Raw genomic sequence first — 16,556 nt, forward strand, 5'->3', positions numbered from 1 at the left:
GTAGCTCACTGTAACTTTGAACTCCTGGGCTCAAGTAATCCTCCTGCCTCAGCCTCCCAGGTAGCTAGGACTACAGGTACATGTCATCATAACTGGCTAATTTTTTTTATTTTTCATTTTTTGGAGTGAGGGGGTCTCTCTCTATATATATATTTTTTTTCTTTTTTTTTTTTTTTTAAGACAGAGTTTCACTCTGTCATCCAGGCTGGAGAGCAGTGATGTGATCTTGGCTCACTGCAACCTCCACAACCTCCACCTCCCAGGTTCAAGCGATCTTCCCACCTCAGCCTCCAGAGTAGCTGGGATTGCAAGCATGTGTCACCACATCCAACTAAATTTTTTTTTTTTATTTTTAGTAGAGACAGTGTTTCACCATGTTGGCCAGGCTGGTCTCAAACTCCTGACCTCAAGTGATCCACCTGCCTTGGCCTCCCAAATATATATATATATATATATATGTTATACATATATATAAATGTTATAATATATATACACATATACTTTTTTACAGGTATATATATTTTAAATTTTATAATTTAAATATATTTACATCTATTTTCTTAATTTAAAAATTAAAAATATGGAACACTTCAAAAATGTGCACTTCATCCTTGTGCAGGGGCCATGCTAATCTTCTCTGTATTGTTCCAATTTTAGTATATGTGCTGCCAAAGAGAGCACACCCAGGCTGGTCTTGAACTCCTGGCCTCAAGTGATCTTCCCACCTCAGCCTCCCAGAGGACTGGGATTACAGATGTGAGCCACCATACCCAGCCTTTCTCTGTTTTTTTCTTAATCAGTCTAGCCTTGTTGATCTTTTCAAATGACCAACTATTCATTTTGTTGATTTTCTTTAGTGTTTTTCTGTTGCCTGTTTCATTAATTTAAACTCTAATATATATTATTTCCTTCATTCTTCTTGCTTTAGGTTTAGTTTGCTCTTTTTCCAGTGTCTTAGGGTAGAAGCTTAGTTAATTGATTTGAGATCTTTCTGCTTTTCAAATATAGGTTTTTACAGTTGTAGTTTTTTTTTTTTTTGTATATGCTCCCATGAGGTTGAGAAAGTTGCCTTCTACTCCCAAGTCAGCCAAACTGCAAGGTCTAAGAACCCAGTCCTCCACAATACTGTCCTTACTTCTGATATTAGCTGCAAGTTTGGGGTTTTCCCGAAACCACCCTCTGGTCGAATAATTCACTGAGGAAGTGACAGAACTCAGGCCAGATGTGGTGGCTCATGCCTGTAATCCCAGCACTTTGGAAGGCCGAGGAGGTTTTAGACTTTTCTTCTTCAGGAGTTTGAGACCAGCCTGGCCAGCATGGTGAAATCCCATCTCTGCTAAAAATACAAAAATTAGCCAGGCATGGTGGTGCATGCCTGTAGTCCCAGCTACTTGGGAGGCTGAGGCAGGAGAATTGCTTGAAACTGGGAGGTGGAACAGTGATCCGAGATCGTGCCATTGCACTCCAGCCTCGGTGACAGAGTGCGACTCCATCTCAAAAAAAAAGAAGTGACAGAAGTGACAGAATTCAACGAAAGCTAGCTATTATTCTCATGGTCACAGTTTATTCCAGGGAAAGGATACTCTAAAATCAGCCATGGGAAGGGGCACATAGAGCAGAGTCTAGGAGGATTCCAAATGCAAAGCTTTCATTGTCATCAGGAGATGTTATCCTCTCAGCATCGATGTGTGAAAGTGCACACAGAGTGTTGCAAATCCAGGAAGCTCGTCCTAACTTCAGTGTCCAGAGTTTTATTGGAGTTTTCATTATACAGGCATGATGGCAGTTGAACTCAGTCTCCCATCTCCCTCCCCTATCCCTGGAAGTTAGGCCAGTATCATGGTGAGATCCATCAAGGAGGCCATCATGAGTCACCTCATTAGCATAAACTATCAGATGTAATCTTAGGGGCCCACATGAATAACAAAGAAATATATAAATTTTTTTTTAAGAGACAGGGTCTCAGTCTGTCACTCAGGCTAGAGTGCAGTGGTGTGATCAGAGCTTACTGCAGCCTCAAACTTCTGGGCTCAAGTGATCCTCCCACCTCAGCATCCTGAGTAGCTGGGTGCACACCACAGTGCCCAGCTTGAGAAATATTCTTACCACTTGGGGAATTCCATGGGTTTAGAGGCTACCTCTCAGGAGCCAGGGACAATGGCCAGGCCTTTCCTTGGGCAAGGCCAAATTCTTCACACTTTCTATTCCTAGTCAGCTGAATTTTGCTTTTTTGTTTGTTTTGTTTTGTTTGAGACAGAGTGCTGCTCTGTTGCCCAGACTGGAGTGCAGTAGTGCAATAATAGCTCACTGCAGCCTTGACCTCCTGAGCTCAAGCAATCCTCCCATCTTAGCCCCCAGAGTAGCTAGGACTACAGACTTATACCACCACACACTGTTAATTTAAAAAAAAATTTTTGGTAGAGATGAGATCTCACTACATTGCCCAGGCTGGTCTTGAACTCCTTGTCTCAAGTGATCCTTCCACCTCGGCCTCCCAAAGTGCTGGGATTACAGGTGTAAGCCACTGCCTGGCCAGCTGAATGTTTTTACATGTTTAATATTTCTTATCTGAAATGCTTGGGACCAGAAGTGTTTTGGATTTCAGACTTTTTTTGGATTTTGGAATATTTGCATTATACTTTAAATGAGCATCCCTAATCAGAAAATCAAGATTCTGAAATGCTACAATAAGCATTTCCTTTGAGTGTCATGTCAGTACTCAAAAAGTTTCAGATTTTCAGACCAGTCAGGGTGTGATAAGAAAAAAATAAGTTTCAAATGTCAGAGCATTTCAGATTTTGGATTTTGGATTAGGGATGTTCAACCTACACTAGGAATGGATATTGGGGCCGGGCACAGTGGCTCATGCCTGTAATCCCAGCACTTTGGGAGGCTGAGGTGGGTGGATCACCTGAAGTCAGGAGTTCGTAGACCAGCCTGGCCAACATGGTGAAACCACATCTCTATAAAAATACAAAAATCAGCCAGGTGTGGTGGCACGCACCTGTAATCCCAACTACTCAGGAGGCTGAAGCAGGAGAATCACTTGAACCTGGGAGGTTGCAGTGAGCCAAGATCATGACACTGCACTCCAGCCTGGGTGACAGAGCAAGACTCCATCTCAAAAAAAAAAAAAAAAGAAAAAAGAAAAGAAAAAACAGGAATGGGTATTGGATTTTATTAAATGTCTTTTCTGCATCTATTGAGAGCATAATGCAATTTTTAGTTTTTAGTCTGTTAATATTCTGAAAGGAAAATAAATCTTAGGACACCCAACGCACTACACCAAAGGGAAAAGTCAACCTGGGAACTGGGTCAGGCAAACCTGTCTCCCGTTTTGTTCCTAAATAAGATAGCTACAAAGATTTTAAAAGCTACGTACTGGCCGGGCTCGGTGGCTCACTCCTGTAATCCCAGCACTTTCAGAGGTCAGGAGTTTGAGACCAGCCTGGCCAACATGATGAAACCTCATCTCTACTAAAAATACAAATATTGGCCGGGCATGGTGGTGGGTGCCTGTAATCCCAGCTGCAAAGGAGGCTGAGGCAGGAGAATCTCTTGAACCCTTGAGGTGGATGTTGCAGTGAGTGGAGATTGTGCCACTGCACTCCAGCCTGGGCAACAGAGCAAGACTCTGTCTCAAAAAAAAAAAAAAGGCCGGGTGCAGTGGCTCACGCCTGTAATCCCAGCACTTTTGGAGGCTGAGGCGGGCAGATCATGAGGTTAGGAGATCGAGACCATTCTGGCTAACACGGTGAAACCCTGTCTCTACTAAAAAAAATACAAAAAATTTAGCCGGGCATGGTGGCAGATGCCTGTAGTCCCAGCTACTCGGGAGGCTGAGGCAGGAGAATGGTGTGAACCTGGGAGACGGAGTTTGCAGTGAGCCGAGACTGCGCCACTGCACTCCAGCCTGGGCAACAGTGAGACTCCGTCTCAAAAAAAAAGAAAAAAAAAAGATACATACCTTGCTCACAATTACCTACAAGGAAATTCTTCGTAGGCCCCAAGATCTTTACCCTAAAACAGCTCTGTTGAAATGTACCCTGACAATGTACATTGATAGCTTATCTTATCTTCACAGGTATGAGACAAAGGACAGAATTAAAAAGTCATCCCTCCGCTCATCTGAGACAAATGCATACCTGACTGCTTCCTCTGCCCTATGTTTATCTTATGTAAAAATGCGGATTCACTGAGCATGAGACAAACATCCAAGTGACTATCCCTTCACCCCTCCCACATGTAAAATGTGTATTCAGTGAAGGCTCATCAAAGACTCAAAAGAAAACAACCCCTTGCCTCTTTTATCTACCTTCCCTTTTTTCTTTCTTCCTCTTTCCCCCAATATCCACTCTTCAATATCCCCTTCAAATATTGAGATCCCCAGACTGTCTTCAGAAAAGTGCACAGACCACAGATTTTTCCTGTGTTTCTGTATTCTTTTTCCAGGGTGTGTCCTTAACCTTGACAAATAAACCTCTTAAATTGATTGAGACTCACCTTGGTCATTTTCTTTGAGTTACAATATATTGAATTACATTGATTAATTTTTAAAAATTAAACCAACATTTGGCTGAGCACGGTGGCTCATGCCTGTAATCCCAACACTTTGGGAGGCTGAGGCGGGCAGAACATGAGGTCAGGAGATCGAGACCATCCTGGCTAACATGGTGAAACTGTCTCTACTAAAAATACAAAAAATTAGCCGGACGTGGTGGCAGCCGCCTGTAGTCCCAGCTGAGGCAGGAGAATGGTGTGAACCCGGGAGGCGGAGCTTGCAGTGAGCCGAGATCTCGCCATTGCACTCCAGCCTGGGCGACAGAGCAAGACTCTGTCTCAAAAAAAAAAAAAAAAAAAAATTAAACCAACATTGAATTCCTAGGGTAAACTCCACTTAGTCGTGATGTATGTTTTTCTATACTGTTAGATCCAATTTGCTACAACTGTTTTAAGGATTTTTGTATCCGTATCATGGTGGATATTTGTTTGTAGTTTTCTTGTAATGTCATTATCTAATTTTCATATCATATTCCTATTTGGTAGCACATTCTGGGCAATAAGACATGTCTCAATAAATGTAAAAGGATGCAAATTATACAAAGTATGTTTTCTGACCAAACTGGCTTAAATTAGAAATCAACAACAGAAGCTGGGCACGGCGGCTCACACCTGTAATCCCGGCACTTAGGGAGGCCAAGGCAGGCAGATTGCTTGAGCCCAGGAGTTTGACGACAGGTATGCACCACTGTGCTTGGCTAATTTTTATATTTTTTGTAGAGGTAGGGCTGAGTTTTTAAAATTAGCTGGGAATGGTAGTGCACACCTGTAGTCTCAACTACTTGGGAGGCTGAGGTGGGAGAATCGCTTGAGCCCTGGAGGTTGAGATTGCAGTGAGCCAAAATTACACCGCTGCACTCCAGCCTCAGTGACAGAGTGAGACCCTGTCTCAAAACAAACAAACAAACAATAACAGAAATATACCTGGACAGTTCCCATATATTTGGAATCTGAAGAACACACTTCTAAATAACCCATAAATCAAAGAAATTAGAAGGGAAAATAAAAAGTATTTTGAACCAAATGAAAATAAAGACAACATATGAAAATTTATGAGATAAAATTTATGGGATAAAACTGAAGTTGGGCCAGGAGTGGTGGCTCACACCTGTAATCCCAGCACTTTGGGAGGCCTAGGCAGGTGGGTCACTTGAAACCAGGGGTTCGAGACCAGCCTGGCCAACATGGTAAAACCCCATTTCTACTAAAAATGTAAAAAAAAAAAAAAAATTCTTTTTAAAGAAGAAGAAAAAAACCTGAAGCAGTACTTAGAACTTTATAGCACTGAATTCCTATAGTAGAAAAGAAGAAAAATCTAAAACCAATGTCCTCAGCTTCTACCTTAACAAACTAGAAGAGGAGATTATACTCAAAATAAGCAGAATAAAGGAAATAATAGATTAAAGCAGAAATCAATCAAGTAGATAACAATAAAGACACCAGTGAAACCAAGGCTGGTTCTTTGAGAAGATCAGTTGCAATTGTATTAGTCAGGATTCTCCAGAGAAACAGAACCGTTAGGATATATGTAAATATGTAAGAGATTTATCATGGGAATTGGCTTGCACAATTATGGAGGTCAAGAATTCCCATGATATGCCATCTGTAAGCTGGAGAATCAGGAAAGCTAGGGGTGTTATTCAATCAGAGTCCAAGGGCATGAGAACTAGGGCAGCCAGTGGCAGAGCTCCCAGTCTGAGGCCAAAGGCCTGAGAACCAGGGCAGGAAATGGTGTCATCCCAGAGTCCAAAGGCCTGAGAACCAGGACCTCCAGTGTCCTCGGGTGAGTGTCAAGGGCATAAGATTGATGTCCCAGCTCAAGAAGAGAGAGAATGTGCCCTTTCTTCACCTTTTTGTTCTATTGAGCCCTCAGTGATTGGATGATGCCTGCATATTGATGAGGACAGATCTTCTTTCCTCAGCACACCAATTCAAATGCAAGCTCTTCTAGAGACAGCCTCACAGACACACCCAGAAATAATGTCTACCAGCTCTCTAACCTAGGCCAGTTGACATACAACATCAACCATCACAGGCCAGTCATGAGGGCTCATGTCCCTAATCCCAGCACTTTGGGAAGCTGAGGCAGGAGGTTCATTTGAGCCCAGCCTGGCCAACATAGCAAAACACCATCCCAGGCCAGGCACAGTGGCTCATGCCTGTAATCCCAGCACTTTGGGAGACTGAGGTGGGCAGATCACTTGAGATCAGAAGTTCCAGACCAACCCGGCCAACACAGTGAAACCCCGTCTCTACTAAAACAAAATACAAAAATTAGCCAGGCGTGGTGGCATGTACCTGTAGTCCCAGCTACTTGGGAGGCTGAGGCTGGGGAATTGCTTGAGCCCAGGAGGCGGAGGTTGCAGTGAGCCGAGATCACGCCACTGCACTCCAGCCTGGGCAACAGAGCAAGGCTCCATCTCAAAAAATAACAACAAAAAAAAACATCATCCCTACAAAAAAAAAAATCAACCATCACAGCAATAAACCTCTCACTAAAATGAACAGGAAAAAAAAAGGGAGAAAACACAAATAATTAATATCAGAAATGAGAAAAGTGACAATATAGGTTCTACAGAACTGAAAGGATAATAAGGAAACAAGTTTATGTCAATAAGTCCTGAAACTTAGATGAAATAGACAAATTTCTGGACAGGTTTGGTGGCTCATGCCTGTAATCTCAGCTCTTGGGAGAGTGAAGCGGGAGGATCGCTTAAAGCCAGAAGTTCGAGACCAGCCTGGGCAACAAAGTAAGACCCCATTTCTACAAAAAAAAAAAAAAAAATAGCCAGGCTTGAAGCATGCTTCTGTAGTCTCAGGTACTCAGGAAGCTGAGATGGAAGAATCGCCTGAGCCCAGGAGTTTGAGACCAGCCTGGGAGACAGAGTGAGACCCCATCTCAAAAAAAAAGGAAAGAAAAGAAACAGACTTTTTTTTTTTTTTTTAACTGCTTCTTGTGGAACAGGGCTACCTCATAGGCAGGGTCCCCAAGACAAATTTCTTTCTTTCTTTTTTTTTTTTGAAACAGGATCTCACTCTGTCACCTAGGCTGGAGTGCAGTGGCCCCATCTCAGCTCACCGCAACCTCTGTTTCCTGGGCTCAAGTGATTCTCTAACCTCAGCCTCCCATGTTGCTGGGATTACAGGCATATGCCACCAAAACCTGGCTAATTTTATATATATATATATGTATATACGTATATACGTGTATATATACACGTGTGTGTGTGTGTGTGTGTGTGTATATATATATATATGGTTTTTTTTGGGTTTTTTTTGCGGTAGAGATGACGTTTTACCATGTTGCCCAGGCTGGTCTCAAACTCCTGAGCTCAAAGCAATCCACCCACCTCAGCCTCCCAAAGTTCTGGGATTACAGGCGTGAGCCACCATGCCCGGCTGCCAAAACAAATTTCTTAACAGATAAAAACTACCAAAGTTTACTCAAGAAGAAATAGTCCTGAATAGCCATTATCTTTATTTTTTAATTTTTTTTTTTCTTTGAGACAGAGTCTTGCCTTTTGCCCAGGCGGGAGTGCAATGGCGCTATCTCGGCTCACTGCAAGCTCCGCCTCCCGGGTTCATGCCATTCTCCTGCCTCAGCCTCTCTAGTAACTGGGACTACAGGCGCCCACCACCGCGCCCGGCTAATTTTTTGTATTTTTTAGTAGAGACGGGGTTTCACCATGTTAGCCAGGGAGGTCTCAATCTCCTGACCTCGTGATCCGCCCACCTTGGCCTCCGAAAGTGCTGGATTACAGGCGTGAGCCACCGCGCCCGGCCCTGAATAGCCATTATCTATTAAAGAAATCGAATCTGTAGTTTAAATCTTCCCCCAGAGAAAATCTCAGTGTCAATACCTGCTGTACATAATCCTCAAGTCTATTTACCCTGGTAGATGGGGACAGCACCCAAACCACCTCCATTTGACATTAAAAAAACACTTCAACTCCTGAGCTAACTTTAAAATGTATGTTGTTATAAGAAAAGCTAAAAATAACATGCTACAAATTAAGAAAGTGTGCGAGCTAATTATGTTGGCACCGGAGAATTTGCTAAAAATGAACTCCAGGAATATTTTCAAAAGTGGGTCATCAGACTGACTGGACCCTGTAACATGTGGAAACTGGATCTAAAGAGCTGACAAAATTGCCTAGAAAAGAAAGTACAGAATGATTGTATTTGTTGGGAGGAAATAAAGAAATGTTAGCAAGCCAGGCGTGGTGGCTCACGCCTGTAATCCCAGCACTTTGGGAGGCCGAGGCGGGTGGATCATGAGGTCAGGAGATGGAGACCATCCTGGCTAACACGGTGAAACCCCGTCTCTACTAAAAATACAAAAAATTAGCCGGGCGCGGTGGCGGGAGCCTGTAGTCCCAGCTACTCGGGAGGCTGAGGCAGGAGAATGGCATGAACCCGGGAGGCGGAGCTTGCAGTGAGCCGAGATAGCGCCACTGCACTCCGGCCTGGGAGAAAGAGCGAGACTCACTCTTAAAAAAAAAAAAAAAATGTTAGCTGGACCTGGTAGCATTGAGCTATAGTCCTAGCTACTTGGGAGGCTGAGGTGGGAGGATCGCTTGAGCAGGAGTTGGAGGCAGCAGTGGGCTATGATTGTGTCACTGCACTCCAGCCAGAGTAACAAAGCAAGACCCTTTCTCTTTAAAAAAAAAAAAAGAAAAGAAAAGAAAAGAAAAAAAAAAACCTTTTTGACACAGAGTTTCGCTCTTGTTGCCCAGGCTGGAGTGCAATGGTGCTGTCTCACCTCACCACAACCTCCGTCTCCCAGGTTCCAGCAATTCTCCTGCCTCAGCCTCCACGGGCCATAATTCTATGAAACTTGTAATGCTAATGCTAAATCAGGGGTTGTGAAAACACTGCCGTCTTTTTACAAAACCCAACCTCCAGCCGGGTGCAGTGGCTCACACCTGAAATCTCAGCACTTTGGGAGGCCGAGGCAGGCGGATCATCTGAGGTCGGGAGTTCCAGAACAGCCTGACCAACATGGAGAAACCCTGTGTCTACTAAAAACACAGAATTAGCCGGGCATGGTGGCACATGCCTGTAATCTCAGCTACTCAGGAAGGCTGAGGCAGGAGAATCACTTGAACCCGGGAGGTGGAGGTTGCTGTGAGCCTAGGCCACTGCACTCCAGCCTGGGCAACAAGAGTGAAACTCGGTCTCAAAAAACAAACAAACAAACAAACAAACAAAAACCCAACCTCCAAGTTCCTCCACTTAACATTTTAAAACTCTAGAAAGGAGGATGGTCGGCTGGGCGCAGTGGCTCATGCCTGTAATCCCAGCACTTTGGGAGGCTGAGGTGGGCAGATCACGAGGTCAGGAGATTGGGACCATCAGTTGGTCCCAATTGGTTAGATTGGGCTAACACGGTGAAACCCTGTCTCTACTAAAAATGCAAAAAATTAGCCGGGCATGGTGGCACCTGCCTGTAGTCCCAGCTACTCGGGAGGCTGAGGCAAGAGAACCGCCTGAACCCAGGAGGCAGAAGTTGCAGTGAGCCGAGATGGCGCCACTGCATTCCAGCCTGGGCGACAGAGCGAGACTCCATCTCAAAAAAAAAAAAGAAAGGAGGGTGGGTCAATAAGGCACCACAACTCTGTGGCTCTCCACCTCCCCTCCCCCTCTGTTATCAGCCACTCTCCCTGCTGCTCCTCTTCCAGTCCCAGGGGAACATCACTTCCTCCTTTTTAGGATCTGGCCCATCATTTCCCTTAGCATAGCTAAGATGGGTTGGGAGATCCAAAAGGATGTTAGTTTAAATTTTAAAAGTACTGAACATACTCAGTAACAATGAACACATCTGGTGCCTAGATTGGGTTTTCTAAATACTGTTCTCTGCTAAAAGGAATCAGAGCTTTCTGAAGACCTGGTTGATCTCAAGACTGGGGCAGACAAGGAGAAAGATTAGCCTGAAACATTTTTGTTGTGCCAGGAAATAAGGCAGTGCTGGGAAAAAAAAAAAAAAAAGTAATATGGGCTGGATGTGGTGGCTCACGCCTGTAATGCCTGCACTTTGGGAGGCCAAGGTGGTTGGATCACTTGAGGTCAGGAGTACAAGACCAGCCTGGCCAACATGGTGAAACCCCATCTCTACTAAAAATACAAAAATTGGCCGGGCGCGGTGTCTCACGCCTGTAATCCCAGCACTTTGGGAGGCCGAGATGGGCGGATCACGAGATCAGGAGATCAAGACCATCCTGGCTAACACGGTGAAACCCCATCCCTACTAAAATATGAAAACAAAACATTAGCCAGGTGTGGTGGGGGGCGCCTGTAGTCCCAGCTACTCAGGAGGCTGAGGCAGGAGAACTGTTTGAACCCAGAAGGCAGAGGTTGCAGTGAGCCAAGATCGCGCCACTGCACTTCAGCCTAGGTGACAGAGCCAGACTGTGTCTCAAAAAAAAAAGAAAAAAAGTAATGTCAAAAGACATGGAAGTGCCGGGTGATTCATGCCTGTAGTCGCAGCACTTCCGGAGGCCAAGGTGGGAGGATCACTTAAGGCCAGGATTTGGAGACTGGCCTGGGCAACATAGTGAGATCCTGTCTTCACACACACACACACACACACCAGTTTTTTAAAGGACATGGAAGCCAGATTAAAGGGGCTCCCTCTGGTCAAAACTGGAATAATTTGAGCATTAAAATAAGAACCGAAATTAATTATAATCTATTGAATAAAACCAAAGTCCATATTGATAATACACACGAATGAAAAAGGAGTGGGGAGGGCTCTTTTTTATAGTCTAATACCAAATGACAAAAATGGAGGGAATGCTGGAGTTAGAAAATCACCATTGTGCAACCAATGTGATAAAAATTGGCTAGGGGCCAGGTGCAGTGGCTCACACTTGTAATCCCAGCACTTTGGGAGGCTAAGGTGGGTGGATGACTTGCGATCAAGAGTTTGGGACCAGCCTGGCCAATATTGTAAAACCCCATGGCTACTAAAAATTAAAAAAAAAATAAAATTAGCCGGGCGTGGTGTCATATGCCTGTAGTCCCAGCTACTCAGGAGGCTGAAGCAGGAGAATCACTTGAGCCTGGGAGGCGGAGGTTACAGTGAGCTGAGACTACACCACTGCACTCCAGCCTTGGTGACAGGGAGAGACTCTGTCTCAATAAACAAACAAACAAACAAACAAACAAACAATTGGCTAGGGTAACATCATGAATGGATACTGGTGCAGGGCAGGCAAGCCCCATAGCAGGGCTTAGCCCATGAGGGTCTGTGGCTTCACCCAGGAAAGAGGGCAAGCTGGTGGTAGGGTAGAAGAAAACAGCCTTATTGAAGTGGCAGTGTTACAGCTCTGTGACTGCTCTGCAGAGCAGGGCTACCCCATCGGCAGTGTGCTGACAGTAGCAGCTTAGGGCAGTTTGGCAGTCATATTTACACCTCCTTTTAATTACAAGTAGATTAAGGAGTGGTTTATGCAGAAATTTCTAGGGAATTGGTAGTAACTTTTGGGTCATCGGGTCATCGGGTCATCACCATGGAAAAGGGTGGTAACTCCTAGGTGTTGCCATGGCGATGGTAAACTGACATGGCATGCTTGTGGGTGTGTGTCTAATGGAAAGCTGCTTCCGCCCCATTCCTGTTTTAGCTAGTCTTCAATTTGGTCCAGTGTCCAAGCCCTGCCTCTGGAATCAAGTCCCGCTTCCTACCTCAATACTAAATCTAGGTGGGGAAAGAATGAAGCTGGGCAGGGTTATTTGCATGATCTCAAAGTGTCTCCCCACAGATTGTTTACAAATTGTTATAAGTTCACAAGTTACAAAATAGTAACTATATATCATGGAGAAACCAGACAATATCATGAGCAAGTTTGACATTGATTAAATTAACATCACCAGTAAGGAGCGGGTAGACATTGTAGGGCTTGGGTCGGGCTTCCCCTTAAAAGAACACAACACAATTTATGTCGCATTTCAGGTCAGATGCATAACTTAAACCCGGTCATGAGGAAACACCAGGAAAACACAAATTGATGAACATTCTATAAAATAGCTGTCCTGTATTTTTTTTTTAATGTCAGTGTCATTAATGACAAAGAAAGGCTGAGGAACTATTTTAGATCAAAGGAGACAAAGAGCATGACAACAAAATGCAATCTGTGCTCCTGAACTGGGCCTTGTACTGGAGGGAGGAAGTGCTATCAAGGGTGTTATTGGGACAGTTGACAATGGTGGAATATGAATTTTATAGTGTCAATGTTAAATTTCCTGTATTTGATCATTGTGCCATGATATACATTTTGTTAATTATAGAGACCGGGTCTTGCTCTGTTGCCCAGGATGGAGTGCAATGGCTCAATCATAGCTCACTGCAGCTTCAAACTCCTAGGCTCAAGCAATCCTCCCACCTCAGCCTCCCGAGCAGCTGGGACTATAGGAGCATGCCACCATGCTGGGCTAACTTATTTATTTATTTTTTTTTATAGAAACAGGATCTTGCTGTGCTGTCCAGGCTGATTTTGAACTCCTGGAGTCAAGGGATACCTTGACCCACATCAGCCTCTCAAAGCGTTGTGGTTGCAAGTGTGAGCCACCTTGCCTAGCCTGTACCATGATTTTTTTTTTTTTTTTTGAGACGGAGTCTCACTCTGTCACCCAGGCTGGAGTGCAGTGGCATGATCTCAGCTCACTGCAACCTCCGCCTCCAGGGTTCAAGTGATTCTCCTGCCTCAGCCTCCCAAGTAGCTGGGATTACAGGCATGCACCACCACACCCAGCTAAACCTGTACCATTATTTAAGAGAATATTCTTGTTGTTGAGAAATATGCATTATAGTATTAAGAGATAAAGGGTCATAATATATGCACTGACACATGATTCAGAAAAAAAAATGAGTATAATGCATTTAGAGAGAGAATGACAAAGCAAATTTGTCAAAATGTGAGAAATGGATAAATCTGGGTAAAGAGTATATGGGAGGTCTCTGTAACTAAGAATAATGACAAGAATGCAACTTTTCTATAAGTTTGAAATTATTTCAGAATAAAAAGGTTTTGACTATAGTCCTCTGCTGTACCAGCTGAGCTATTGAAGGATGCTATAAAAAAGGTTTTTAAAAGGCACATAAACAGAAGAGAAACAGTCAAATGAGGACTAGGGTGTATAAGGACAGTTCCAAGTGTCCAGTCGAACTCTGACTTTAGCTTGTTCTCTTTTATCTACTTTTTTTTTTTTTTTCAGACAGAGTTTCGCACTTGCTGCCCAGACTAGGGTGCAATGGCGTGATCTCGGCTCACCACCACCTCCACCTCCCAGATTCAAGCGATTCTCCTACCTTAGCCTCCCAAGTAGCTGGGATTTATCTACTTTCTTAAAAGGGCTCTTACTCTCAACCTCAGAGAGCTGCTATGACATCATAAGTACCCCATCCAGCTTCTGACCTTCCCAGGTCCCGGCCTTCCTCCCTGTGAAAGGCAACATCTTCTTTCCCCAGTCAAGGGGAGGCTGGTCCCTAGGTCCTAGAGACTAGGATACTTTGATTCCTTTGCTCTTACCGAAACCAAAACCAAAACCAAATGATAACAAAAAACTATTCTAGAGTTTCTAAGGATCATGTCTGCGAGCCAGGATTCCTGATCCAGAGACAATGGCCCCAATGGGATGGAACCCAAAGGCGTCATCGAGAGTAACTGGAATGAAATTGTTGACAGCTTTGATGACATGAACCTCTCGGAGTCCCTTCTCCGTGGCATCTACGCCTATGGTTTTGAGAAGCCGTCTGCCATCCAGCAGCGAGCCATTCTACCTTGTATCAGGGGTTATGATGTAATCGCTCAAGCCCAATCTGGGGCTGGGAAAATGGCCACATTTGCCATATCGATTCTGCAGCAGATTGAATTAGATCTAAAAGCCACCCAGGCCTTGGTCCTAGCACCCACTCGAGCATTGGCTCAGCAGATACAGAAGGTGGTCATGGCACTAGGAGACTACATGGGTGCCTCCTGTCATGCCTGTATCGGGGGCACCAACGTGCGTGCTGAGGTGCAGAAACTGCAGACGAAGCTCCTCACATCATTGTGGGTACCCCTGGCCATGTGTTTGATATGCTTAACCAGAGATACCTGTCTCCCAAATACATCAAGATGTTTGTACTGGATGAAGCTGACAAAATGTTAAGCCGTGGATTCAAGGACCAGATCTATGACATATTCCAAAAGCTCAACAGCAACACCCAGGTAGTTTTGCTGTCAGCTACGATGCCTTCTGATGTGCTTGAGGTGACCAAGAAGCTCATGAGGGACCTCATTCGGATTCTTGTCACGAAGGAAGAGTTGACCCTGGAGGGTGTCCGCCAATTCTACATCAACGTGGAACAAGAGGAGTGGAAGCTGGACACACTATGTGACTTGTATGAAACCCTGACCATCACCCCAGGCAGTCATCTTCATCAACACCCGGAGGAAGGTGGACTGGCTCACCGAGAAGATGCATGCTCGAGATTTCACTGTCTCCACCATGCGTGGAGATATGGACCAAAACGAACGAGACGTGATCATGAGGGAGTTTTGTTCTGGCTCTAGCAGAGTTTTGATTACCACTGACCTGCTGGCCAGAGGCATTGATGTGCAGCAGGTTTCTTTAGTCATCAACTATGACCTTCCCACCAACAGGGAAAACTATATCCATAGAATCGGTCAAGGTGGATGGTTTGGCCATAAAGGTGTGGCTATTAACGTGGTGACAGAAGAAGACAAGAGGACTCTTCAAGACATCAAGACCTTCTACAACACCTCCATTGAGAAAATGCCCCTCAATGTTGCTGACCTCATCTGAGGGGCTGTCCTGCCACCCAGCCCCAGCCAGGGCTCTATCTCGGGGAGCTGAGGAGCAGCAGGAGGGGGGAGGGAAGGGAGCCAAGGGATGGACATCTTGTCATTTTTTTCTTTGAATAAATGTCACTTTTTGAGGCCAAAAAAAAAAAACAAAAAAAACACTCTAACATTGCAACCCACTCAGGCGTTTCCAATGCCTTTATTTTCCTATTTGAGGGAAATATCATTTCCCCAGGCCAAGGGCAAGATGGGTGACTAAACCTGGGAATGGCCTCAACCTTCCTGCAAGTAGTAGATCCACAGTGCATGGTTAATAATTTATGCTATTAAGGTTAGGCTACTAAGGCTATTAAGGTGTACAGTCCTAACGGACACACCTATGAATTAGATACACCTGTCAACAGAAGCCAGTCAGATCCATGGTTAAGAACCAGAGTAAGATGGTCTGAGTTTAGTTTCTGACTCCACCACTTACAAGTTGTGTGACTGACTGGGTGTGGCGGCTCTGCCTAGAATCCCGGCCCTTTGGAAGGTTGAGGCTGGAGGGTTGCTTTGAGCCCAGGAGTTTGAGACCAGCCTGGGCAACATAGCCAGACCCTGTCTCTATTTCATGTAGGAGGCCGAGGTAGGCGGATCACGAGGTCAGGAGATCGAGACCATCCTGGCTAACATGGTGAAACCCCGTCTCTACTAAAAATACAAAAAAATTAGCCGGGCGTGGTGGCAGGCGCCTGTAGTCCCAGCTACTCGGGAGGCTGAGGCAGGAGAATGGCGTGAACCCGGGAGGCGGAGCTTGCAATGAGCCAAGATCGCGCCACTGCACTCCAGCCTGGGCGACAGAGCGAGACTCCCACTCAAAAAAAAAAAAAAAAAATGTATAACTGAGAGAAGGCAACTAGTCCCCGGAGCTCATGAACCATTCACTCAACAAAGTAACCACCTCCTAAGCACCAGACACTATTTTGGGAGGTAGCAAAATGCAAGCTCTCTGCTCTCAGAGCTTACATTCCAGTTAGATGAGACAGAAACTTTAAAAATAAATAATTAAAATATAGAGTATACTATTATTGAATCCAGAGATTCTGAGGCTGAATTTTGGGAAAGGAGGAAAAGAAACATCAGTTTTATAAAGTTGAAAGGAAAAAACAGGTGATTAACTGATTTTATGTTCTGTTCTTCTGGCCTTCTCTT

General features: G+C 44.7%; 1 non-coding gene and 1 pseudogene across 1 annotated transcript; one reads left to right on the plus strand and one right to left on the minus strand.

Annotated features, from left to right (window-relative positions):
- Window positions 1–574: 574 nt before the first annotated feature.
- LOC129011138 (U6 spliceosomal RNA) lies at window positions 575–681 on the minus strand. The gene has a single exon (XR_008493250.1). It is a non-coding gene; the product is annotated as a U6 spliceosomal RNA (small nuclear RNA).
- A 13,464-nt stretch (window positions 682–14,145) lies between these two features.
- On the plus strand, window positions 14,146–15,478 carry LOC129009912 (eukaryotic initiation factor 4A-I-like; annotated as a pseudogene).
- The last annotated feature ends 1,078 nt before the right edge of the window (window positions 15,479–16,556 follow it).

The sequence above is a fragment of the Pongo pygmaeus genome, chromosome 10, assembly GCF_028885625.2.
Source record: "Pongo pygmaeus isolate AG05252 chromosome 10, NHGRI_mPonPyg2-v2.0_pri, whole genome shotgun sequence".
In the NCBI taxonomy this organism is placed as follows: Eukaryota; Metazoa; Chordata; class Mammalia; order Primates; family Hominidae; genus Pongo; species Pongo pygmaeus.